Genomic DNA, 27053 nt, shown 5'->3' with positions numbered 1-27053 from the left:
ACCAAGATGTCCATTTCCCCTAACTTAATCTATAAATTCAATAATATTCTAAATAAAATCCCAGCAGTTTTTAAAATTGATTTAATTTATAAATTTTTAAAATTGATTTATGAATTGATACATAAATTGATTTATAAATTTATAAAATTTATATGGAAGAAAAAAGGGCCAAGATTATCCAATATATTTCTAAAGAAAAACTAGGAGATTTATTTTACCAGATATCAAAACTTCAAATAAAGCTAACATAACTAAGAAAATGTGATATCAGCATAACGACAAACAAATTAACGAAAGGAGCAGATTAGAGACCACAGAAATGGACCCACTCATATATAGAAACTTGGTGTATGGCAGGGCTGGTACTGCAAGTCAATGGAGAAAGAGTGAATTTTTAATAAATAAATTGTGCTGAGCCAACTGGTTATCCTTATTTGAAAGAAAAAATAAAGAAAGAAAATGTGCTTTTACCTCACATCACACACAAAGTCAATTCCAGGTAGGTTAAAAGCCTAACTGGAAGACAGGACTATAACATTTTCAGAAGAAATGTAGAGGATCCTTAACACCTGAGGGAGGAAATTTTACTTTAGACACAAGGGGCACAAATTTTAAAATAAAATTCGATACATTTTACTACATTAAAATTAATATTATCTGTTTACCACTAGATGCCATAACGACAGTGAGAAACAGAATGGGAGAAGATAGTTGAACCCATATAACCCAAATAATTAATATCTAGAATTTCTACAAACAAATCAGGAGAAGAAAACCCAAGAGAAATATAAGCAAAAGATTTGAACAAGCTCTTCACTACAAGATAAACCATAGGAAAAGATGTTCTGTCTCATTACTAATTGAAAAAATACACATTTAAACCAAATGAGAAAGCATGTCATAGCTACCATATTAGCAAAAATTATACTGTCTAATAATATCAAACATTGACAAGGGTGTGAAACAACCAGAATTCTTACATTTCGGTGTCAGGAGCGTAATTTGTACAACCACTTTGGAAAACAATTTGTAATTACCTAAGTATTTGAAGAAGAGTCAGTCTTAGATACACATTACAAAAAATCTCTTAAATAATTATAATAGGAATTGTATATTACAATGTTCTTTGCCCTACCATTTATAAAGGGAAAAAAAAACTGGAATAAGCCCAAATGTTCACTATGGACAATAAGATGTAGTATATTCATATACTGGAATACTTTACAGCCATGCAAATGAATACAATACAACACATGATGACATGGAAAAAAACACAGGTGTTTAATACTGAGTGAAAAAAAATCACATGAGATGCATCGAATATGAATCCATTAAATTAGATTAAAAAGTATTTACTAAACCATATGTTGTTTAGAGAAACAACCAAATACATATAATGCAATTATAAAGAAAATCAAGTATACGATAAACACAAGATTTAGGATAGTAGTCACGTGACCTTCAGGAGGTAAGAAAGGAAGAGACCGGAAGAAGGCACATAGCGACTTTCAAAGATAATGGTAATGCTCTTCATCTTAAACTGAATAATGGGCATATGTGTATTGATAATGTGTTGATTCATTATAGCTTATATATAATTTATAAATTTTTGTATACAGCATTGAATAAACAGTTTCAAAAAAAATATTTACTGACATGAAAACACACATTGGTTCAAATGGTCATAACCAATTACACCATGCAGCAACATAGAAACATGCTTTTTGATGTATTACTTAAAATCAAAATAACAAATTATGGATCAAAAACTATGGCTACAACGACTCTACATCAAAAACTAGGGATGTACTGTATGGTGACTAACATAATATAACAAAAAAATATTATTTAATAAAAAACTATGGCTACAACAACACACAAATTGTGGCTATAAATGGGTACAAATTGAATAGAAGCAAGGGAAAAGAAAAGACACTTGATTTTTAATTTAATTGCCCTTCTTTACTTTTATTTTCATTAATGTGATTATAAGTCCATGCCAAAAATAAAATGATATAATTAAGACAGAAAATTGATGCTTTTAACAGGTCTTCCATGAAAGCTCTTTGGACTCTAGGCCAGAGAACCAAGGTACCGCTATTCACCTCGTAGCAGCCTATCTCAATGGCAAACAAAGTATTCAAGGGAAAAAAAATCAATCTCTTGATTGCTGCACTTAGGAACCTTGCTTTATATAGCAACCAAAACATGCCTCATCAGCCTTCTTCATCCATCTTACCTTTGACCATAATCCTGACAACCATAGAAACATGGTACCCAGACAGCTGAGAAAGGACACGGCCACTCTTTCCTAAGGACAACTAGGCAACCCAATGACCTCATTTTATAAAGGACATTAGGAGAGAGAGATAATGATCAATTGACTCCTTGTTACTGGGGGACTAAAAAGAGGGAATATGATTTAAGGAAACCGTACCAGGTTCTATTTGATTTGCAACCAAAGCTGCTCCTGCAATTCTGCATTTAAGTATCATGAATAAGCCAAGGTCATCAGAAATACTTCATCTCAATCATATTAAGAAAAAATAAAAATGTTCCTCAAGGAGATATAAAAAGGAAACTTGGGGAACATTAATACTTACTCTTGTACCCATCCCAATATCTAAAGTTTGTGAAAGAATAGAAAATGAAGTACAAATTAGTGATGGTGTTGAAATGACTTTAAATCACAATTAAGCGTTCATACCATCAAAACTTAGGGGGGAAAAAAAGCCAATACTGCTATATTGAAGTTAAGAATAAATTAGAGGCATGTAAAAGTCTGGAATAACAATATGCTATAAAAATTACTGATATAAAAATATGCCATTTAACAAATTTGATACTACAGAGGCATAAAATTCTACATAGAGTCTGGAAGCAACCATGTGAGCATAAGGAGGTAGCTGGGGTAATGCCAACATGGTTAATTCAGAAAGAAACTCAAATTTATAACTGGTTAGGTTTAATTTCTGTTTTGAAGATAAATTACATGCCAGAAATCTATATGTTTCAGAAATTTTTCTACTGATATTTAAAGGTAAAAGCTGGACAGCATAAAAAATATTTTTCAGCAAATATCTTTCCTCTTTTTTCCCCCAAAGCTCATAAACTCCTCAGTTCACACACATGTATGTATGCTCACACTCTCACACACTCACATGCACATCTCCTAAACTAGATTTTCAATGATGAACAATTCTGGGTTACCAACTATCATGGAATATATAAGTATAAAACATTGTTATTGTTTAAAAACTAGTTGTACAATTTTAATATTCAAAGATTTTTAAAGAAATTGATTTAGGAAAAGTTGGAAAGGAAGCCCAAGTTGATTGACAGTCTGGAGTTTGTGTTTCCACCATCTGAGCATAGCCAAATGCAAATGTGATTAAGTTCTGAGAGACAGGAATCTGCGAAGTGTCTGCAGCTTATTAGAATCTTCTCTCTAGGTACTATCCTGCAAGGGCATCAAGGGTGACCTCCAGCTGGTTGTCTTAGGAACCCCTTAGAACAGGGAAGAGAAGACAATCTTTAGTCCATGCACCAAATCTAATCCATTGGTGGAGTTGTTATCGGAAGGTAGGGTTCTGAGTTCATGCCCAGGACCAATGGGAAAAAGAACGGAAACAATTTGTCTGCCATAAGCGCACAAGGAGAAAATGATGGCAGAGGCACTACATGGCGGTTACCTTCGCCCTAAGCAGATTCTGCAATTACTTACATCATTAGGAGGTTAAACGTACACACATATACACATCCTGTGACAAGGGCATCTCCTTGTGTCATTGTTTTTGTAAAGAGAAATTGCATAAATGTAAACCTATTTCGTATAATCATTCAACAAACACATTTTACAGTTCCTTTAGAAAACCCATTTTTATGCATCCATTTAAAAAAATGAGTCATACTTATATGTACCGCACATCATTCTGGGTACCTGGAGATATAGAATAAGAAGAACGGATTCATGCTGTCAACAAACTCACAATCTAGACTACAAGGTATAAAAAATCATCATCATACACTATGCAAGTGGAGAAAGGTACAAAGTATGAAGGAGACACAGAGAAGGAGCAACTAACTCTTTCCAAGGGAACTCATAAGAGTTTTCTCAGAGGAGGTGGCATTGCTTTTGGTCTTGAAAGACAGGCATTTGTCAAGTGAGACTGGTCAAGGCATTCCATTTATCACCTAATCAACAAACAGGGTCCTTTAGTCCTACCAGAATTTGTGCAAATTGCTGGGAAGAGAAATAAATGCCAAGTCGTACCCTCCAGGAGCTGTGGTCTAGAAGTTTGGAGGCAGATGAGTAGAATCCGATAAAGAAACAGATTGGAGTGGTAATAAGGATTGGAATGGTGATAGAGATTGTGATTCAGAGGAATATCACAAAAAGATATTTTACCAAGTGAAAAATATCTTTATAAATCACCCTTTTGGGAATTCTGTTTCCATTTAGAATACAAAAAGCTGGAAAGAGCTCAGTCCAAACCTAACAATAAAAAGCTGGGTGGACTACAAGTCATAACTGCTCGTGAACCATCAGAGAGCTGCAATTATAGGACAACCCAGTAACCTGAATTCTAAGAAAGGACGGGCCTTTCCAAGGAAAGCCAAGGCACGAGCACTAGCCCATCAGAGCCAGGGCAATGAAGGACGAGATACTGGGTGCTATGTAAGTGGTTAAGAATAATTCAGCTAACATTTTTAACCAATTGCAAAAGGTCAACATGGCGTATCTTTCAGCTCTCTCAGCTTGTGACAACTACACTTCAACCGTTTGAAAAAATAGGCTTGAGTAAAAAGGCAACAGTTTACTCAGGTTCAGGAATAGTTGATTTTTCCAACGCTGACAGGCCCTACGTTTCTAGAGTCTACCTATTCCCTCTGCTTCTGCTATCGAATCAGCTAATTCTTACCTGAGCTCATCTCATTCTTGAAAGATGTTGCTACAAGCAGCAAGTAAAAGCCAAACACATCAACACTCTGGCTCTTTTTAACCGCTTTCCTTAGAGTACTCACATGAGAATCATACAAACAATCATGGGTTCACTGAGCTCACACACACACAAATCTTCCGGTGGTAAAAGATGATTACTACGGGACTCTTACACTAATTCATGAACCTCTAGAATCCATTCGTATTTCAGAATCATTACCAACACTTAGAAACCAGGTCTGGAAACAGAATAAAGAGTCCAGAAATACACCCATCCACATTTAGTCAAATGACTTTTGACAAGGCACTAAAGAAATTCAGTGGAGAAAGGAAATCTCTTCAACAACTGTGTTAGAATAACTGGATACCCATACCAAAAGTGAGAGAGAGCGAAAAAAATTACCATACACAAAAGCCAATTAGAGATGGGTCATATACTCAAATGTATATAAAGGTAAAACAATAAAGTTACTAGAAGAAAAAATCATAGGCCTGTAGTAGACAAAACATTTCAAGAAGGATATAGAAAGTATGAACCATAAAAGAAAAACATTGACAAATTGTGCTGTATCAAACTATAAAATGCTCATCAAAGGACAGCATCAAGAAAATAAGCAAGCCATAACCTGGGAAAAAATATTCACAGTACATATATCTGACAAATACATTGTGTCCAGAACATACAAAGAAACCCTATAGGTCAATAATGCAAAGAACCACATTTTTTAAATGGGCTTAAGACTTCAACAGCTCACAAAAGAAGCTATACAAATGACCAATAAACACATGTAAAACGTATTCAACATCACTAGTCAGCAGGTTAACAGAAACTAAAATACAATGACATACCTTTACATATAACACACACACACACACACACACACACACACACACACACACCTGTAATTGAAAAAATACTAACAACACAAACGTTGGAGAGGATGTGAAGAAATCCAACTTTTCATTGGTTCTGGTGGGAGTATAAAATGGTACAACTGCTTTGGGAAACTCTTTAGCAGTTTCTTAAATAGTTAAACATACATTTACCCTGTGACCCAGAAATTCTATTTATAGGTATTTTCCTAAGAGAAATGAAAATGTATGTTTACATAAAGCTTTATATAAGAATGTTTGTAGCAGTTTTATTCATAGTAGCCAAAAACTGGAAACAATCCAAATGTACAACAGGAGAATGGAGTTCTTAAAAACTGTAGTACATTCAAAGATTGAATACTACTCATTAATAAAAAGGAATGAACTACTGATATGCTCGTGAATGAATCTCAAAAACATTATCCTCAGTGAAAGAAACAAAACCCAAAAGAGCACAGGCTGCATGATTGCGCTTATAAGAAATTCAAGAATAAACAACACTAACCAATAGTGATAGAAAGCAGAGCAGTAGTTGATGGACGAGTATGGGGACTGACCAGAAAGAGGCATGAAGGAACATTCCGGACTGATGAAAATATTTTATGTCTTCATATGCAGTTGTCAAAACTGATCGAAGATCTGAGCATTTCACTGTACACAAATTATACCTCGTTTTTTTAAATGTTGCTAAAGGTTTAGATTTCAGGTGGCACTTCTCTAGACCTAATTGATAAAAATGTGAACTTTCCCTGAAGTCCTGGCTTTGCACCTTCTTTTGATATACATAAAGTTTGATTCTCCCTGTGCTTCCATGAATCTCCTACACTTAGATTGGAGGAGTGGTCACCCCTAATCACCTGAAATGTTGGTCTCAGATCCTGGAAGAGTGAAAAAAGGAGCACTTCAGAAGAAACTCTGAAAACAGGGTGGGACAAACCTAAGAGACACTACAAGAAGAAGAGGAGCTTTGCCACCCTACTATGGCACAGTGACCCAGAGCCGATTCACCAGATAGAAAGCCACATGAAGGTGTCATCAGGGACTGATTCTTCACACCCACCCCCTCCGTGCAGAGATGCAGAGCCGCAATAAGGATGTCTTGCCTTATGTTTTCAACAAACCATAAACTGAAAATTTACTGAAACCAATTACCTAATCCGTTGGCTTGAACTTTTTCCATTTTGTCGTTAGAGTACTCAACTTGGAACATAATCTTGGCTGGATGAAGCCACCTGTACTTCCATCTCACAGAAGACTTTCCATAGAAGAGACACAATTGACTCGCACTTAAGTGTTTTGTCTTGTAAGTGCTTTAAGGCACTGGTGCCAGCCTCAAGCTAGTTTCATGGCCAAAAATAACCAATTTGGTCCGTGATTCCTGATAACAGCTGGCACAAATCAAGCTACCATCCTTCAGAAGTGAAGTCTTTGGGCGCACTGGTAAGTGGATGAAAAAGTTTCAGCAGGGAAAGTTGATAACTTTATTTTTAATGTGCTTATTCAATGCTGAGACAAGTGTTAGTGGATTTTAGAGACATTTGGAATAAGAATGAAAGTTTGGTGTTCTTTGGTCACAGGAACACACTGTGACTTCTCAAATATAGAAGCAGATTACTTTTTTCTTTTAAAGAAAACAAAAGCATCTTAATGATTTTAGGGGGCTATTTATTTATTTACAAATGAATGCGTCTTGCAGAATCTGATTCTGGACCACAATATTCACTAGCAAAAACTGCAACCTAAATGTAGTTTGTCTGCCTGTGACCAGTAAGTGCACGGGTGGGAGGCCCCAGGCTTAAGCGTGATTTGTAGCCATCCCCAAACGTACTATGAAAGGAACCATATTATGGTAACAACGGTGTTGCCGTCCACAGAGTAATTTCTTCCTGGTGTATGTCTACTGTTATTTAATTCAGGGAAATATAGATGAGGTTGTAATAAAGAATATGTTTAGTGGTTACATTTTTTATTTTCTTGTAATAATGCCCTTCTATTTCTATGACCACTCCTTTGCAGGTGAACCCTACTTTATCCACTCACCTGACCCAGTGGTTCTGTTCAATACAGTGGTTGTTCTATACAACTACTGAACCCTCATTATTTTTCTTCACCATCCTCCCCACTTGTAGATTCCCCCACTCATCTCTTAATTACCATTACTTTATTGATAGGTCCCAATCTTACAACTACAATTATTTTGTCTTTTTAAAAATTCTAATTTTTAAAATTTAGATTAAATTTTAAATTTAATTTTGATAATCCATCATACCCCCAACTCTGCATAGCAAGCCATCATCACCCCCACTTTCTATAATATCCCTTAACAGCGCTTCCAGGCTGCAAGACTCCCATATCTAAAACCTTGATCGCTGATTGCTTTTTCTCCTTTCTTCATCCACATCCTGCCAGTCCTCAAGTCCTGGTAAATCTTCTCTCATAATTTTCTCTGTCCACTACCTTTTCCATTGTCTAATACACCAAGATCTCCCTCTTGGACTGCTGCAGTGGGCTCTTCCAATTTCCCTGAGTGTCCACCTCCCATCTACTCACATAGCAGCAAGAGTAGCCCTTTCAAGATGCAAAATTGAACATGTCGCCTCCAGGTTAAGAATATTCCAATGCCTTCTTATTGTTCTCAAAATAAAAACAAAGAACTCGGTATTATCTGACGCCTGCCTTTCTGTCCAGTCTCAAGTTAGCAACCTCTACTAGTCAACTTTCACTTTCTTGAATGCATGCTCCCTGCTACCACAGGGCCTCTGCAAATGCTGTTCCCATTGTCTTGAATGCTTTTCTCCCTTTCCTTGCTTCCCTCAGCATAGCTCAGTCCTATTCAGGCCAAAAATCTTTTTTTTTTTTCAGAGAAAATATCCCTGATTTCTATCTACTCAAACGATCAGATTCCATCCTGTTATACATTCTCATATCATCTTGTGCTTTTTCTTTATAGCATTATCCTAGTTTGTAATTAATCTCTATGTGATTATTTAATGAATGTCTGACCCCCTTACTGGACTATAAACTTTCAAATGGCAAGAATCATGCCTGTTTGGATCACTATTAGATCACCGACATACTCTAACTCACGTCCGTAGCCTAACTCACCTCCCTTTTCTAACTAGACACAGTGAGCTGCACTCCTGAATTCCTGCAATACATACTATCTGTGCAATTCTCTTGATAATATACTATATTATCTATAGTCTACATGATGGTTTTGAACTTTTCTTGTTAGTGTGGTGGAGTGGAAAGAGTCCTAGAACTGGAGTCAGAGGACATGCCTAGGTCTACTTCAGCAAGAGCAAGGGCATTTCAGACAATACAGTTAGGTGATCTTGGGTAAACTGCTTAATTTCCAGAGCCACAGTTTCCTGTCTGAAAAGTGGGAATAATGGTACCTCACAGGCTGTTGTGTGAGTACTTGAAGGCTCTAATCCCACAGGCTGCTGGAAGAATGATTTGTATGAAGGCACTTTGCAGACAATGAAGTATTACGCAAAGTATTAGCTGCCAGCTGGTAATTATCTTCCAAATAGACTAGAAACCCCTTGCCAGAAGGGGCAAGTATCGTATTCCTGGGTGTCCCTCAGAGTGCCTAGTAGAGTGTCCTCCACATGATAAGTGGTCAATAAATATTTGTTGCAGAAAGAGTGAAGTCAGCCTGGCAGCTGCAGGCAGCAGATGACAGTGTCCCACAGCTCCGCTGCTCCTGGCTGCTGTCCAGTCGCCCCTCCCCCTCCTGCTGCACTCACCCCCAAGCCTGCATATCTCAGCCTCCACCGGCACCAAATTCTCCACGCACAGCCTTGAACCCAGCTAGCGGCTGTGTAATATGGAGTCAGTAATTTATGAGTACTTTTCACCTTTTTCACTTTCGGGACAAAGAATGGGAGCAATGACAGCACACTGACGCTAGAAACTCTGCTGTGACACTTTAGGTACCAAGGAAATTAGTACAGAGAGCTCTTTCCTGAGGTCATTCAATTCTCTGGGAGCTTTATGCCCCCGAGAATGTGAATGAGAAATCACAGCTCACTGTAATCAATAGAGACTGTAACGAGCTCTTACATAATCATTAAAGAGTCTATATCTCCATCAAGAAAGTAGGGCTAAGGGGTGAAAATGGGGGTGGATGGGCATCTGAATACACACAAAAATATTTTCTTAGAATCTTAGAATTGAAAGAGATCTTTGATATCATTTAGCTCAAATACAGTAATATCTACTCTGGTATGTCTCATGGCCCTCTACTTAAACATTTCCAATGACAGGAAACCCACTGTCCAGGAAAACAGCCCACTGACAGACCAACCATAAATTCTACTTCAGAGCACATCCAATCTAAATCCTGATTTCACAGATTATGAAACTGAGGCCTACAGAGTGGAGAGACTTAACACCACATAGTGATTTAGAGGCACAGCTAGAACAGAAACTCCTCTGCCCATAACAGAAAGTTAAACACTTCTGCACCCCACATTGTCCCCTGTTATTCCTACTCTCTGCTCCGGGTTCTGTCTCCAGAGCAACAGAGACTCTGTCTAATTCCTTTTCCACATGACAGCTTCAGATTTTTCAAGAAAGCTTTATTTCAGCTCTTGAGTCTTTCTGCAAAAGAAGTCATATTCTCCATTCCAGCCCTTTCCACTTTTCTTCACTTGGCATGACTCTACACCCTTCCTCTCCTTCAGCACTCGACTGCCCACAGGTTGAAGACACTTTTTAAATTAGGGATACCCGAACTGAACAAAATCCCAGCAGTAAAGAGTACCGTGGGCTACGAGATTCCTTTGATCTTGACACCTCATTTCTGTCATTGTACCCAGAGATTGTTTTGCCTTTTTAGCAACCAGATCACACTGTTGAACCTGTTATAATAGTGTCTATTGAATACTTATTATGTCCTAGTCATTGTTCTAAGTATGTCACATGTGTTTAATTCTTACAATTATTCCAACAATATTAGCTAGAACTAACATTATCATTCACATCTCCCAGGTAAGGAAGATAAAACACAGACTTTTTAAAAACATACCCTGGATCTTACAGCCAGTAAGTAGCAGAGCCAGGATTCTAACCCAGGCAGATGGCTCCAAAGCCTGCACTCTTAACTTAATGCCACACATGACTTAATGAAAAAAAAACCTCTTTATAAAAAATTGTTAATTCTATTCATTTCTGTCAAGGGAGACCTCTCACAACCTGTGAAATGGGATATTTTGCTTTATTTTTCATCCATCCCTATTAAATTTCAGATTGTGAGTCTGGGCTTCTCCTTTTCAACCTCCATTATATAATTCATTATATTAGCTTTTTTCCCCTCAGTTTGTGTCATCTTCAAGTCTGATAACATGCTTTCTAGCTCCTCATTTAAGTCGTTGATAAAAATTATAACTAGCAAAGGGCCTTATGATATAAAAACTTGACTGGCAGTAAAAATATAATCTAAGGGTTGGCCCTTCTTTTCTCTTTTTGCTTAGCCAGTTAGAAAGCTACATAACTACTCTATATTCTGGCCCACATTTCTTCATTTTGTCAGAAGGATATAATAAAGAAATTTAACAAATGCTGTATAAAAATCAGGATATACTAAGACTGCAGAATTCCCCAAACCTCTGTGCCTAGAATATCTTTATGGAAATGAGGCTAACATGGTCTGATGTGTTCTTTGTGAATCCGTGTTACCTCTAAAGCACTACAACTTTTGGTAAATTACTTACAAATCATCTGTTTAATGGTCTATTTTAGAAATGGGGCCTAAAGTTGTCATTAAGTTAACTGATCTATAGGGTCTAATATTCCCCTTTCACCCTTCTCGAGGTTTATTGGAACTAACTATGGCTTCCTCACTCCCTCCCCATCCATTCTCGGAACCCCAGTACAGGTTTCCAGCAGTGCTACCTCAAACACATATGCACATTCTTTTAAAATCATGGAACCTAGGAATTGAAACATATTTTCACAGGTCCAGATTCTTTCGTTACCTGCCTCTGTGACATCTTCATTTAGGCATCTATGAATTGTTTCTGATTTAACATGTATCACATGGAGCTTCTAATTGTCGCTCCAGTCCCAAACTTGCTCCTCCCACAGTTTTTCCCTTCTCCATACATGGCTGGGCCACAAACCCTGGAATCCTTCTTGATTCTTTTCCTTCTCTCACATTCTATAAGCAAGCCATTAGCAAATCCCGTGGGCCCTGCCTTCCAAAATTTTCTAGAATCCAACCACTTCTCAACACCTCTACTGTTACATTCTAGTCCAAGCCACCTCCGTCTTTCTTCTGGACTGCTGCATTTGTCTCCTAATGGGTGTCCCTACTTCCATCCTTATTCCATGCAGAAGATGCTGTTGGTGTGCTCAGTCAGGACCCCTGACATCTCTTCTCTCAGTGTGGTTGGTGAGCCCTTTCCCCAGCTGTTGAGAGCACATCCATGAGAACTGCCCTTCAACAATAGAAGCCACTGCCCTCGGAGGTGCCTGGGATACACACTCTCCATCCCTCTCCCCAGAGTCTTTAGCCAGTAACCAGGATGTGGGTAAAATGTGCCTTTCCCTTGCCTCAAGTGGGGAAAACTCAACAGTGAAATTTATGCTCCAGAGCGCCCCATGGGATCAGGCTGAAGCTTCACATCACCCGAAACCATTTTCTTGCCATTCTCCTTATTCACTTAGACCCTGCTTCCTTCACCAGTTTCTTCATAAATCATACGCACATACCCATCTCAGGCTCTACTTCTAGGGAACTCAGTCTAATTAACTCCCCTTGAGGCAGCCAAAGTGATCCTACTAAAATGTTCACGTCATTCCTTTGCTCAAATTCTCCATTGGCTTCCTATCTCACCAAGGGGGAAAAAAATCCTAAGTCTTACCATAACCTAAAAGACTCTCCATGGTCTTCCCCAGCTAACTTTCTGATATGCTCCCTCTCCCTCTCCCCCTCATCCATTCCATACCTCCAAATGTTGTGCAAGCTCCTCTCTCAGGCCTGTGTACTCAACTTTCCTCCACCAAGAAATCTCTCCCGCTAGGTATCCACGAGGCATCTTCACTTCTTTTGAGTCTCGGGTCAAGTGTCACTTATTATACAAGCCCCCTCTAATTACCCTATTATGAAACAGCACACATGTCCCACTTCCTGTCACTCCCTTCATTGTCCTACTACCACCATGAGAATGTAAATTCCCTGAGAATGGGAGCTTGGCTTTGTACACTTGTATTCAACAGTGTCTGGCATATATTAGGCACTAAATAAACTTGTTGAATTATAAGTAGACTATCTTTTGACTTCCTATACACAATCCATGCAAACACACATACACATCCAACAACTACCTTTGATTTCAAAGCCCTATTAACACTATTTGTTCTATTTTTTATAGCTTGGGAACCATCACCTGTGATAGCCACAACAGAAGCAAAATAGAAGTTGAGTTGTTATGATTTTTGCTGTAATCTATTAATGTTGTTCCACTAGAAAAAAAAATGGATAATATGTGGAAGTCTAGAAACAATAGAGCCTTGCAATCCAGAAAGCTTGAGAATTGTACTCTTAGCTCAAATGGCTCACAGTCAGGTTGCTATGCAGATAACTCCAAAATATGGAGCACGGTTGCTATCATTAGTGAAAATTAAAGAAGTGAAATTTAAAGTAAAGAAAAACTTATGTAACAGAGATCATTGATATTTAAAACCAAAGAAAGTCCTATAACTATTTAATCATACAAAGAGTGGATAAATTTCTCTTATTACTCATAGAAAGGGGCTTTTGTGGTAGGGTCTTGGAACAGACAAAAACTAACACAAAAGAATTTTGGATTTGTAACATATGGACCACGGAAATGAAACTGAGATGTTTATCTTATTTTTAAATGTATAAAATTGACCCGGAGGCAAGAGGTATTGATGGTCTGAGAGGCACAGGTTGGTCTATGAAAGAATGCCACGCTTTGCTTAGCTCAAATCAGAACTCAAAAATCTAGGAAAAGTTGTCCTTACCCACAGCTTAGGACACCTTCCTTCCATATCCCAAATTCCTTTAATGCTCCCCTTATTTTTGCTTTTGTTTCCCTTGCCTTTGGAGACGTGTCTTGAAAGAAGTTGCTGTGGCCGATGTCGAAGAGGTTATTGCCTATGTTCTCCTTTAGGATTTTGATGGCTTCCTGTCTCACATTGAGGTCTTTCATCCATTTTAAGTTTATCTTTGTGTATGGTATAAGAGAATGGTCCAGTTTAATTCTTCTATATGTAGCTGTCCAATTTTCCCAGCACCATTTATTGAAGAGACTGTCTTTTTTCCATTAGATATTTTTTCCTGATTTGTCAAAGATTAGTTGACCATAGCATTGAACTTTTGGGACTTCATCAATATAAAAAGCCTTTGCACAGCAAAGCAAACAACAAAACTAAGAGGCAACCCACAGAATAGGAGAAGATATTTGCAAATGACATTACAGATAAAGGGCTGATATCCAAGATCTATAAAGAACTTCTCAAACTCAACACTCAAAAAACAAATAACCCAGTCAAAAAAATGACATGAACAGACACTTCTCCAAAGAAGACATACAAGTGGCTAACAGACACATGAAAAATGCTCAACATCACTCGGCATCAGGGAAATACAAATCAAAACCACAATGAGATACCACCTTACACTAGTTAGAATGGCAAAAATTAACAAACCAGGAAACAACAAATGTTGGCGAGGATGTGGAGAAAGGGGAACCCTCTTACACTGTTGATGGGAATGCAAGCTGGTACAGCCACTCTGGAAAACAGTATGGAGGCTCCTCAAGATGTTAAAAATAGAGTACCCTATAACCCAGCAATCCCATTGCTAGGTATTTAGCCCAAAGATCCAGATGTAGTGAAAAGAAAGGCCACATGCACCCCAATGTTCATAGCAGCAATGTCCACAATAGCCAAACAGTGGAAGGAGCTGAGATGCCCTTCAACAGATGAATGGATAAAGAAGATGTGGTACATATATACAATGGAATATTATTCAGCCATCAGAAAGGATGAATACCCACCATTTGCATTGACGTGGATGGAACTGGAGAGGATTATGCTAAGTAAGTCAAGCAGAGAAAGACAATTATCATATGGTCTCGCTCATATGTGGAACATAAGCAATAGCATGGAGGACCATAGGGGAAGGGAAGGAAATCTGAAGGGGTAGAAATCAGAGAGGGAGATAAACCATGAGAGACTATGGACCACAGAAACAAACTGAGGGTTTCAGAGGGGAGGAGGTAACCGGGTGATGGGTATTGAGGAGGGCACGTGTTGTAATGAGCACTGGGTGTTATAAATAACTAATGAATCATTGAACTTTACATCAAAAACTAATGATGTACTATATAATGGCTAACTGAACATAATGAAATTTTTTTAAATGCTCCCCTTATTTTTCCAAACAGATGAATTGATCAAAAATGTCATAAAAAAGTCAGCGTATATATTAGATAAGTGACCTACAGGGAGTAGTCTAGCTTGTTTGCAGTGAGTGGAGGGAGTGGTAGACTCTGGGCTTCTTCCTATACCAAGGTCTATGGAGTCTCTCGTACTTCTTCAGCTGTAGATTTCTAACCCCTCTATGATATGCCTGTTCTATCCTGAGGTCTTCTCACCACTCCCCTCCAGCTAGATTCCCCCAGAAGCTGCCCATGTTTCATGTACCTCTGGCATACCTGCCCACCCCCACAATCTGCCCATGTGAACATTTCTCCAGTGTGCTCTGTGCTTTCTGAAGCCAAGCTTGACAGCTCTATCCCCTACCCTCTGCTCTTTCAACCACCAGGTACCTGGCTCTGTTTTTTTTTTTAATTAAAATATAATTAATGTACAGTGTTATATTAGTTTCAGGCGTACAATGTCATAATTCAACCACTCTACATAACTCGGTATTCATCACCGAGTAAGTACACTCCTTAATCCCCATCACCTATCTAACCCATCCCCCCACTGCCTCCAGTAACCATCAATTTGTTCTCTATAGTTCAGAGCCTGTTTTTTTATTTGTCTCTTTTTTCTTTGTTCATTTGTTTCGTTTCTTAAATTCCACATATGAGTGAAATCATATGGTATTTGTCTTTCTCTGACTGACTTATTTCATTTAGCACTGTACCCTCTAGGTCCATCCGTGTTGTTGCAAATGGCAAGATTTTATTCTTTTTTATAGCTGAGTAATATTCCGTTGTGTATATATACCACAGCTTCTTTATCCATTCATCTATCAATGGATACTTGTGGTAATTCCATATCTTGGCTATTGTAAATAACAACACAACAATAAATGTAGGGGTGCATATATCTTTTCAGATTAGTGTTTTTGTTTTCTTTGGGTAAACACCCAGGAGTGGAATTACTGAATCATACAATAATTCTATTTTTAACTTTTTGAGGAGCCTCCACACTGCTTTCCACAGTGTCTGCACCAGTTTGCATTTCCACCAAGAGTGCATAAGGGTTCCTTTTTCTCCATATCCTTGATGGCTGTCTCTGCCTGCCCTCTGCTCTCTCAGCTACCAGGTCCTTTGCTCTGTTTCTTTATTGGTCCTAGTGGGATAAACCTCTTTCTCTGACAGAGTCTTCACTGTTCCCATATGGAGTCATTATTTATTTCCCAAAGGTACCTCTTTTACCCTTTGACCTTCCCCCAACAGCTCCTTCTACAACCTGTTACAGGGCCTTTCAAAGAGTAGTTCCAAGTCCCTTGAGACAAGATCTTGGGTCTGAGCCAGAAATTCTCAGTGTGTCGTGTGTCATTTCTAACAAGCTTCCTTGGAGATTTTGTTGCACATATAAGTTTAAGAACCACTGCATTCATGTACCTTGAGGGAGTATCTCTGTAAATATTCCTCTTCTCTCACAGAAGTCTCCACCTCTCCCCATGAGTAGCATCAGAGAGGGAAACGGTCTATGGTCAGGGCTTCTTAGATGCCAGACCACTTTCAATTTCTGAGAACGACAATATTTTAGAAAATGAAAAAAATGTCGAAACAGCATTACAAAAATTGACATATTTTAAATGTTTCCACTCAATAAATATATGTAGTGCAATGTTATTGTGATATTCATAGGTTTACAAAATATAAAATTTAGAGTACCCAACAGCTAATGTGAGCTAGTCATAGAACACAACCTTAAAGTCATATGTAATGACTTTTTGGGGGGGGTGTGTGTGTGTGTGTGTGTGTGTTTTATTATATCAGTATGTGTCTGTGGCTATGTTAACCCCATCTGGAAATAACAGCAAAAGTCTAAATTTGCGGCTGTTCTTAAATGTGAGGCCTTGGCAATATGGCCTCCCTGATGCTCAATGGGACTGGCCCTCTCCCTTATCTCTTCAAAAGTGACAAGAACCCCCTTCCTGAGACACAGTCCTAGATTTGTTGTGTGGTGAACGAAACAAAGGTTCATCCCCTGGAAGGGTGAGTGCAGCCAACATGGGAGGAGAACAAGAAGTAGCTGGCAGGTTTTGGGAACATTCACAAGGTGAGCCCTCCCCAGGTGTGCTCTTTTGTTCCAGGCAAACCTGCAGACATCACTGACCCAGCTTAGGGAGAAAAACTGCCTCTGTGGAGCCAGATCTGTCACTTTCCACTCTTGGTGGGCGCCTGCTCGTTACCCCCATTCTCTTCCCCATCCCAGTCCTGTCAGCCTGGTCTCTGCCATGTGACAGGAAATTAGGATGAGCTACTGTCTGAGCCAGGGTAACCCTCCTGGTGGCTGTAACAACTAGTGGGAGGTGGGTGGAGGATGGGCTCGCTGGGGGATGGGAATTAAGGAGGGCACTTGTTATGATGAGCACTGGGTGTTGCGTGTAAGTGACGCATCACTAGATTCGACTCCTGAAACCAGCATTATGCTATATGTTAACTAACTAGAAATTAAATTAAATTTGGGAAAAAAAAAACACTAGTGAGAGATTCTCAAAGAGGAGTGGATGGCAGGGTCATGGGCTCCTCCTCACACTTCCCAGTAACACTCTGGAGGGCTGGGATTTGGTTTCAAGAGGTGAGATGGTGGGGTTCATCCCAGTTACATAAGTTAAATTTTCCCTCCATGCTCACCTTGATTTAATCAAGAAAATCTGAATCTTTACAATCAGTGACACTCACTAGAGAAAGGGAGTTCTAAAGGAAAGAGGTTTCACTTCTTGTGGGTCTTGTTCCCACTTTACACTGAAAACCCGGGACTGAAATTTGCACTACTTGCCAGACACTTGGAGCGGAGGTTGTTCCGTTTTCATCCACTTTCTCCCCGGGGAAAAATAAAAATCCTTTCCGCACCTGAAGGCTTTCTGCTTTCCTGCCATCATACCAAAGTAAAGCGTCGTCTCCTTGGCAACTTGTGCCCAGGGTGAGAGAAGAGTAAGCCCTTGGGCGCGTGGGTCCAGAGCCTCTGTGGGAGGAGAGGGGTCTCCACAAACCTACTCCTTCCTCTTCCCAAACAGACGTTCTGGCGTTACATTCAAGCCATAACTATGTGGATTTATTTAGCTACAGTGTTATCTCCATTAAGCCACAAGTAAGAGACAATTCTCTGCTTTTATTTATAACCTGAAGGGATTATTTTTGAGTTAAGGCTTTAAGAATTCAGATCTATCAGGAAAGAACAGCTTGTGTAATGAACTTCCTGTTTTCATCATATTTGGACACCGAGCCTCCTTGTTGCCTGTTATTATTACCCAGTTAATATGAACTGCCTGGAGTTTATTTTTAGCTGCGTTGACTCTATTGTAAGGACTGCATAACTGCTTTCAAAATGAGAAAATGTAATTACGGGATCTAACACTAAGTTGGGGATATTCTTAGGTCCTTTCACAAGGCAGTGGCTTAAAAAATGAAAATAGACCATTTTAAATGGCTAAAGAAAACACAGTTATTTGATCCAAAATAGCCCATTGATCCTTTTACAAACTAAACACTTACTTCACAGAATAAAGTCTCATTTTTATTTAAGTGACCTAAACATATGAATTTATTTCCAAGTTCAGAGTGGGGTGGGGGAAGGAGGGTGAGGAGGAGAATTGAGACAGGAAGGGTTTAAGCATCATTTACCAAAAAAGCACAAGTTTAACACTGTGAAGGCACCTAAATTCCTACCAGGGGGGTTAACAGTTGAGGGCAATCTCGGCACATCCTGGGTCACGCTATTGCGCCCACAAAGTGCCTCATTCAGTGGTGTTGGGGGCAGGGAGAGAGTCAGAGCTCAGAGATCTGCATAGGCTTGCCCTTCACACTTAGTGGCCTTGAATTAGTCACTTGTAGGGCCCACTGCCTCAACACCCACCTCCTCCAACACTCCAGGTACTTGCACGCCACTACCCATTTGTTCAACAAAGAAATACGATATTTCCCCCTTATCAGGGGGGATTCATTCAGAGATCCCCCATGGATGCCTGAAACCCCAGAGAGTACAGAACTATATAGATACACACACACACACACACACACACACACACACACACCCCTATAATAAAGTTTAATTTATAAATTAGGCACAGTAAGAGATTAACAACAATAATAGTAAATAATAGTAATAGTAAATAATAGTAAAATAGAACGCTTAAAACAATATATTGTAATGAAAGTTATGTGAATGTGGTCTGCCTCTCGAAATATCTTGTATGGTACTCGCCCTTCTTTGAGTATGTGAGATGATACAATGCCCTCATGATGAGATGAGAATGACATGGGTGTTGCGTCATTGCGTGAGGCTACATCACGCTATGTCAGAAGGAGGAGCATCTGCTTCCCTACCTCTGTACTCACCGTGGACCACTGACCGCACGAGGGTTAACCGAATCTGCAGACAGTGACACTGGATAGGAGGGGAACACTGTATTGCACACTCAGAATGTGCTGGGCTCCAGGAATGAAATGGGAAACAAGACATCGTCTTAGCTCTAAGTGTGACAAATGCATTGGTAGAGAGAGGTCTAGGGGATTCTAGAAGCACTATTTGTACACCTAACCCAGCCTGGATGAGAGAGGGAAAGCTTTTTGGAGGAGTTGATATCTTAAGCTGAGTCCTGAGGTACAAGCTGCTCTTGTTCTGAAAACGAAGGTGGGCAGAAAATCCAGATGTGAAAGGAACTGTGGTAAGGTCAGGTAGCCTGACTGAAGGGAAGAGTGTAAAGGGAGGTAAATAGAATGAGGCTGCTGGGTTAGGGGGCAAGGTGTTGTAAACCATAGTAAAGCCTTTTCAGTTTATCCTGAGAGTAATGGGGACAAGTTACTATAACGTTCCAAGGGGGATAATACATAATAAATATCACTATGGTTCCATCGATGTATGAATGGATAAACAAGATGTGGTATACACATGTAGTGGAATGTTATTCAGCCTTAAAAAGAGCAGAAACGCTGACACAAAGATACAGATGTAGTGAAAAGAAGGGCCATATGCACCCCAATGTTCATAGCAGCAATGTCCACAATAGCTAAATTGTGGAAGGAGAGAGATGCCCTTCAACAGACGAATGGATGAAGAAAATGTGGTCCATATATACAATGGAATATTATTCAGTCATCAGAAAGAATGCTTACCCAACATTTGCATCAACATGGATGAAACTGGAGGAGATGATACTAAGTGAAATAAGTCAAGCAGAGAAAGACAATTATCATACGGTTTCACTTATTTATGGAACATAAGGAATATGATTAGGAGAAGGAAGGGAAGAATGAAGGGGGGGGTTAAACAGAAGGGAGAATGAACCACGAGAGACTATGGACTCTGGGAAACAAACTGAGGGCTTCAGAGGGGATGGGGGTGGGGGATTGGGCTAGGCCGGTGATGGGTATTAAGGAGGGCACATATTGCATGGATCACTGGGTGTTATATGCAAACAATGAATCATGGAACACTATATCAAAAGCTAATGATGTACTGTGTGGTGACTAACATATCATAATTAAAAAAAAAAAAAGAAACAAAGAAATGCTGACACATGCTACAACCTTGATGAACCTGGATGAACCTTGAGGACATTATGTTAAGTGAAGTAAGCCAGTCACAAAAAAACAAATAGTGTATGATTCCATTTCTATGAGGTCTCTAGAGCAGTCAAATTCGTAGTCACAGAAAGTAGAATGGTGACTGCCAGGGGCTAGGGGAAGGGGGTATGGGGAACTAGCGTTTAATGGGTACAAAGTTTTGGTTTTGCAAGAAGAAAAGACTTTCAGAGATTGGTTGCACGGCGTTGTGAATGTACATAATACCACTGAACCGCACAAGTTAAAATGGTTAAAACAGCCAATTTTATGATATGCATATTTTACCACAAATTTTTAAGTTTTTAATCAAAAAAAGAAATATCACAGGGTGCCTGGGTGGCGCAGTCAGATAAGTGTTGGACTCTTGGTTTTGGCTCAGGTCATGATCTCAGCGTGTGGGATCAAGCCCCGAATGGGGCTCCATGCTCAGTGCAGAGTCTGCTTGAGATTCTCTCTCTCTCTCCCTCTGCTTCTGCCTCTCCCCCCACTCGCATGCACACTCTCTCTCTCTAAAATAAATAAATCAATCTTTAAAAAATAAAGAAATATCGAGGCGCCTGGGTGACACAGCGGTTAAGCGTCTGCCTTCGGCTCAGGGCGTGATCCCGGCGATCTGGGATCGAGCCCCACATCAGGCTCTTCTGCTATGAGCCTGCTTCTTCCTCTCCCACTCTCCCTGCTTGTGTTCCCTCTCTCGCTGGCTGTCTCTATCTCTGTCGAATAAATAAATAAAATCTTTAAAAAAAATAAAATAAATAAAAATAAAGAAATATCACTGTGGTGGCTGGGTTTATATATATATGTGTGTATGTCTATACATATGTAAATGTATATATGCAAATATGCATATTTATTACATTATAGGCATGTATGTGTGTATATATACATATGTACACATACATACACATATACACACACTGCATTGTTATATGTTGTTATATAATATTTATTATCTACATATCCAGCTACCACAACAATAACAGGCCATATATACGTGTACAGATGAATAGCTATAGATAGGTATACCGATATATGTGAGTACATCTATATATCTGTGTGTGTGTGTGTGTGTGTGTGTGTGTGTGTGTGTATGTGTATACAAGGTGAGAGAGAGAGAGAGAGAAAAACAGAAAAGTAGAGGTGAGGACACCAGTTAGGAAGCTGTTGCAATAGTGCAGGAAGAGATCAAGGGGCCTGAATTTTAGGCTGTGTGAAGAAAAAGAGAACAAAATCAAGGTTCATTTGTAGCATGGGAAGACCGAGGACTGATTAACTGAGCACTGAAGGAAAACTCATTTGCTATCTCTTTTCAAGGAACCACTCCAGCATGAAAAGAGATACAGATATATATGTAGATACATCTCTTTCTATATATAAAACTTGTTGCTAGTGTCCCTCTTAAAATGTAGTATAAGTATATTAATATTTAATAAAACCATAGAATATTGTTTATATATAATATTAAACGTAGTATTAATTTTGAGTTGAGATTATACTATTTCCTTAAATAGTAGAGCTGTAGATGCTATAATAATGGCTTAATTCGATTATATATGAGATTTATATATATTGAGTTGAGATAATATATTTATATTATCAAACCATCAGCACTTGGACATCTCAAATTTAGTTTGTCCCAAACTGAAGTCCTGATCTTCCTTCCACAGTCTTCCTCACCCAAGATATGGCAACTCCATCCTTTGCATTCCTTGACATACTTGCTCAGACCAAAAACTTACCTACTTCTCACAACTTCTATCCTACCAGTCCCCAATCCTGGTGGCTCTGCCTTCAAAACAGATCCAGAATCTGTCCACTTCTCCCCATTCTCCCTACTGCAGCCCAAGTCCCACATCTCACTACCATCTATTTTGCACAAAGCAATCAAGTGATGCTTTCAAAACATGTCAGATCCCATTACTTCTCTGCTCAAAACCCCCATGTGTTCCCTGTCTCGTTTTTAAAACCCTTAAAATGGCCTACGTGATCTGGCTCTCTCCTCCCTCAGTGGCCTCCCAATCACTGTCTTCCCATGCTCCATTCCAGCCACATCCATCTCCTTGCTTTCTTCGAACATGCCAAGCACACGCCTGCTTTGGGGTTTTTGCACAAACTGTTCCCTCTCAGTGGAAACTTTTCCCAGAGAGACTCACATAGCTTTCTCCTTCCAATCTCTGCTCAGATGCCACCTGGTCACACTATTTAAAATAGCAATTCCACCCTCACACCCTGTGCCCCCTATCTCTCCCTTACCTACTTGACTTTTCCCCCATAGCACTTATCACCAACTGCCACACCATGCATTTTTAATTTGTTTATTATTGACTGTCTTCCCCCTCTCCCCAGTAGAATGTAAATTCTGTAAAGGTGGGGAGTTCTGTCTGTTCCATTACTGATATATCCTCAGGACCTAAAATGGTCCTTGGACTATATTAGACTCACATATTGATGACTGAAAGAATGAACCAGTGAATGAATGAGTCTGTTCCCAACTAGATACACTGGGGTCAGACCTACAAAAACAACTCTACTCAATTGCCTGCACTTGTCCTAATAAACCACCATAGTTCTACCCACCATCTTTTACTAATTTCTTCTTAGGATTTGGGCAAAAGGTATTGGCTTAATTCGATTATGAACCTTATGTCATGATTTCCTTAAATAGTAGAGCTGTAGATGCTATAATAAAATGGATCTCTTCAAGGCTTAAAAAAAATCTATGAAGAACATTCTCATCTAATTTTGAATTTTAATGAATAGTTATAACGATGAGTAATTAATTTTGATATTTATAGAAAATGAAATGCATTTCTTCCTTTATGAAAATCTAGCACTTCAGGAACAACAGATTCTTGAAGAAAAAATCCTAATGAGATCATTAAAATTGGAAGGATTGTACCAACCTAAGTGAAAGGCACAGCAACTGAATGGACACCAAATGGTACCTCCCTGTTGTGCCCAACTCTGCTAACTGAGCTCATCAATTCCTGTAATCTGTAAGGAACTGCCAGTGGAGGAGTACTAGGGGAAAAGCACGAGCTTCCTGGTACGTAAGGCGCAGAGAGAAATGCCTGGTCTCTAACCCATGTTATCTGCAAAGAAAAGCTCATGTCCTGAATCCAACAGGAATTGATCACATACATTTTTTAATAATAGATTTTAGGTGACATAAGACACAACATCCTCAGCAATGATATTTGCCAAAAATGCAAAAGCATTGTTCCAGTGGACAATTTTTGTATTGATTCTCACAAAGCCTCAAACCAGACCACTGAATTTTTAACGCAGTGCAAGCATTTCTATTAGGTACAGAGGTAACCCAGCTCAGATATGTTGCTTCCCAATACCACAGCGAATCACAAGAACAGAGGCTAGAGTTCCTGGAAGAAAAATGGAGAGACCACCCGTTTTAAATTGTCTCTCTCCAATATCATGTCTTAGGTGAGCCTTTGGCAAGTGCACAGTTACAAGTCACTTCAGAATTGAATTCACTGACAAGTGCCTTAAGTGCCAATAGTCTATGCTGTTGATTATCCATAAGCTTTAAACACCAGATGTGCAGGAAGTGAGGCTGACATTCTGTTGTCAAATTTTTGAGAATCTAACTTGTATTCTTGCCGTTCCATTTCTGCACAAAGATAAGCTGCAGGGGTTCCTGCAGGTGACAACAGCATTTCCTTCAAAATGGAGCTTGAATCCACTCACACACTCAGACACTCTTTTGAGGACCTGACTTTTTCACTATATTGCAGAAGATGATTGGGTCCAAAGCTTTTCTTAGGGCAGTACAACCAATCAATCATTTCAACTGTTTTTAAAAATAAAATAAAAACAACAAAATGAAATACCCTCCTGTGGACCCTGTTGAACCAATAGCTAGTAATCTGGATGCCTGTCACAAGGAGTTAGCAAAGGAAGGAAGGAAGGCAGGAGGGAGGGAGGGAGGAAAGGAAGGAAGGAAGAAAGGGAAGGGGGGAGGAAGGAAGAAATGCTCCTATTGGCCAGAGGAGTTGACTTCTTGATTAAGGTTATCTGACATGGTTTTCTCTGATGTCGGGGAGCATCTGCCAAAAGCAGCAATTTTGGCTCTGATAGAATTGATGCTAAGCTGCTCTTTCTAACAATAATTAGTCGGCAGGTTCAGCTGCTTCTTTTATAGTATTGTTTATTACAAAACATTACAAAAACATTGACAAAACTCAAAATAAAAGAAAGAAAAATCCACCCAAAATCCTGCCATCCTACAAACCAAACTGTTTACATTTTTTTCATGCTCCCTTTTAGTCCCTGTCCATATGCAGACAGAATTTTTACAGTTGTAATCATAGCACAGACACAATTTTGTAGTCAGGTTTGTCTCAATTAGAGTTTTTAAAGCATTTTTCCAGTTTATTCCATCATCCTCGGTTCCACTACTAGAAACACTTCACCCCCACCATCCTTACTGACGTCCCTGGGATCTTAAATGGTGAGGAAGCCGTTAAAAGAATAATTAACAGAATTAGGAGAAAGGGCTATTTTTAAATTCCCTGTTTAAGGATGGGGGTCTAGAATGAAACTTGTGTAGAAAGGATTTCTCTCACCCTTTGTTTGCTCCCATAGCTGGAAACCTTTATGAAAATCACTCCATTTCCCCACCATCAGGCATGTTTTTGTACGTTAAGGAAGAACCCTTGCAGGTATTTCCTCTTTACCTAGTTTGTTTTGAAGGCCTGCTTAGTATTTAGAACATAGGCATGAAAAGACATCTTTTCCTCCATCTGCTATAAGGATTTATGTAACTTGGAATTTAAGTGTGGACACTAGATACTGAATCCATATGAACATGAGGTGAAATACTCAATTGTCAAAATGTTGAATACGTGGATGCATTTTTTTACCTTTTCCTTTGCAGCTATGTAGTCACTGGCTTCCCCACCTGGCGGCTCCTGAGACTTATCTTGGCCAGAGCTGGTAAAAAAAAAAATATATATATATATATGTATATATATTTAGATAGATAGATAGATCAATCGATTGATGGATCTCGGGATTTATCCTTGACTTTGTGAAGCAGAATCTCCAGGGCTTGGCTGTGGACTCATACACCATAAAATGTCAAAGGTCTCTCTTTCTTGATAAAAGCTCTGATTATCATGGATTGTGGATTTTTATGTGGATGGAAGGGAAACTAGCTATAACGATTTGAAGAAGGGATGGTAATATGGAAGAAAAATGTGGCCTATAGAAGCTTTGTTGAAATTTCTTTCTTTGAGGGGTGCCTGGGTGGCTCAGTCACTTAAGCGTCTGACTCTTGATATTGGCTCAGGTCATGATGTCAGGGTTGTGGAGCCTGCTTAAGATTCTCTCTCTCACTCTGCCCCTCCACCATCCTGCTACATATCCACATGTGCTCTTTCTCTCTCTTTCTCAGAAGGAAGGAAGGAAGGAAGGAAGGAAGGAAGGAAGGAAGGAAGGAAGGAAGGAAGGGACGTTTCTTTCTTTGAGCTAGGTAGACCTAAAGTGTGAATTATCTGCTCCAATAATCCTAGCAAGCATCACAAAATCCCATGTTTTGGTGAGCCAACCTAGCCCCAGTTTTCTATACACAATCCTGAAACCCCAAGGGCCATGGTCACAAAGGGGTAGGATATCTGTTGGTGACAATGTTGGGGCAGCATGTATCAAATCTTTGGGGTTTTTTTTAAGTATGATACTTTCACCCTGGAAAGCTTTCATTTTTAATTCTGTATTCTATATTGTTTTTAATTTTTATAAGCATGGATTTATGTATTAACTGTTTTTTTTTTAACTGAAGAGTGGGTTATACACATGGGTGGTCCTTTCAAAAAAAATGATTTCACCTGTGGTCCAATCATTGTCCTGGAATCTGACTAGCAAACAAATTGCTAGTCCCTCCTTTTCAAGCAAAGAAGTTAGAGGACAGAAGGACAGGATATTTTCCTCTCTCCCTGCATTAGACAAAGAAGGAGAAAAGCTTTCCAGGAACAAATAACAACAACAACAACAAAAAAAAGCAAGGAAGAGAGGTGCTACATACCCTAATATGTGCAGAGTTTGTGTTTCACCACCTCACTCCTATCTACAAACCAGGGGGCACTTTTGCTCCCTGGGGAACATTTAGCAATTGAGTTATTTTTGGTTGTCATACCCAGGAGAAGGCTTTACCACTGGCATCTAGTGAGTGGAGGCTAGGGATGCTGCTAAACATCTTAAAATGGCACAGG

The 27053-nt window shown here is 39.2% G+C and overlaps 1 long non-coding RNA gene across 1 annotated transcript in view; it reads right to left on the bottom strand.

Annotated features, from left to right (window-relative positions):
* LOC123781083 (uncharacterized) overlaps window positions 1-27053 on the bottom strand; it is a 354804-nt gene that overhangs the window by 234854 nt on the left and 92897 nt on the right. The window contains exon 6 of the long non-coding RNA XR_015727381.1: window positions 25707-25776. This is a non-coding gene — a long non-coding RNA (uncharacterized LOC123781083). The remainder of the gene's footprint in view (window positions 1-25706; window positions 25777-27053) is intronic.

The sequence above is a fragment of the Ursus americanus genome, chromosome 18 (assembly GCF_024610735.1).
Source record: "Ursus americanus isolate L20-20 chromosome 18, mUrsAme1.1.p, whole genome shotgun sequence".
In the NCBI taxonomy this organism is placed as follows: Eukaryota; Metazoa; Chordata; class Mammalia; order Carnivora; family Ursidae; genus Ursus; species Ursus americanus.
Note: the sequence above shows the minus strand (reverse complement) of the source record. Positions and strands in the feature narration are given on the sequence as shown.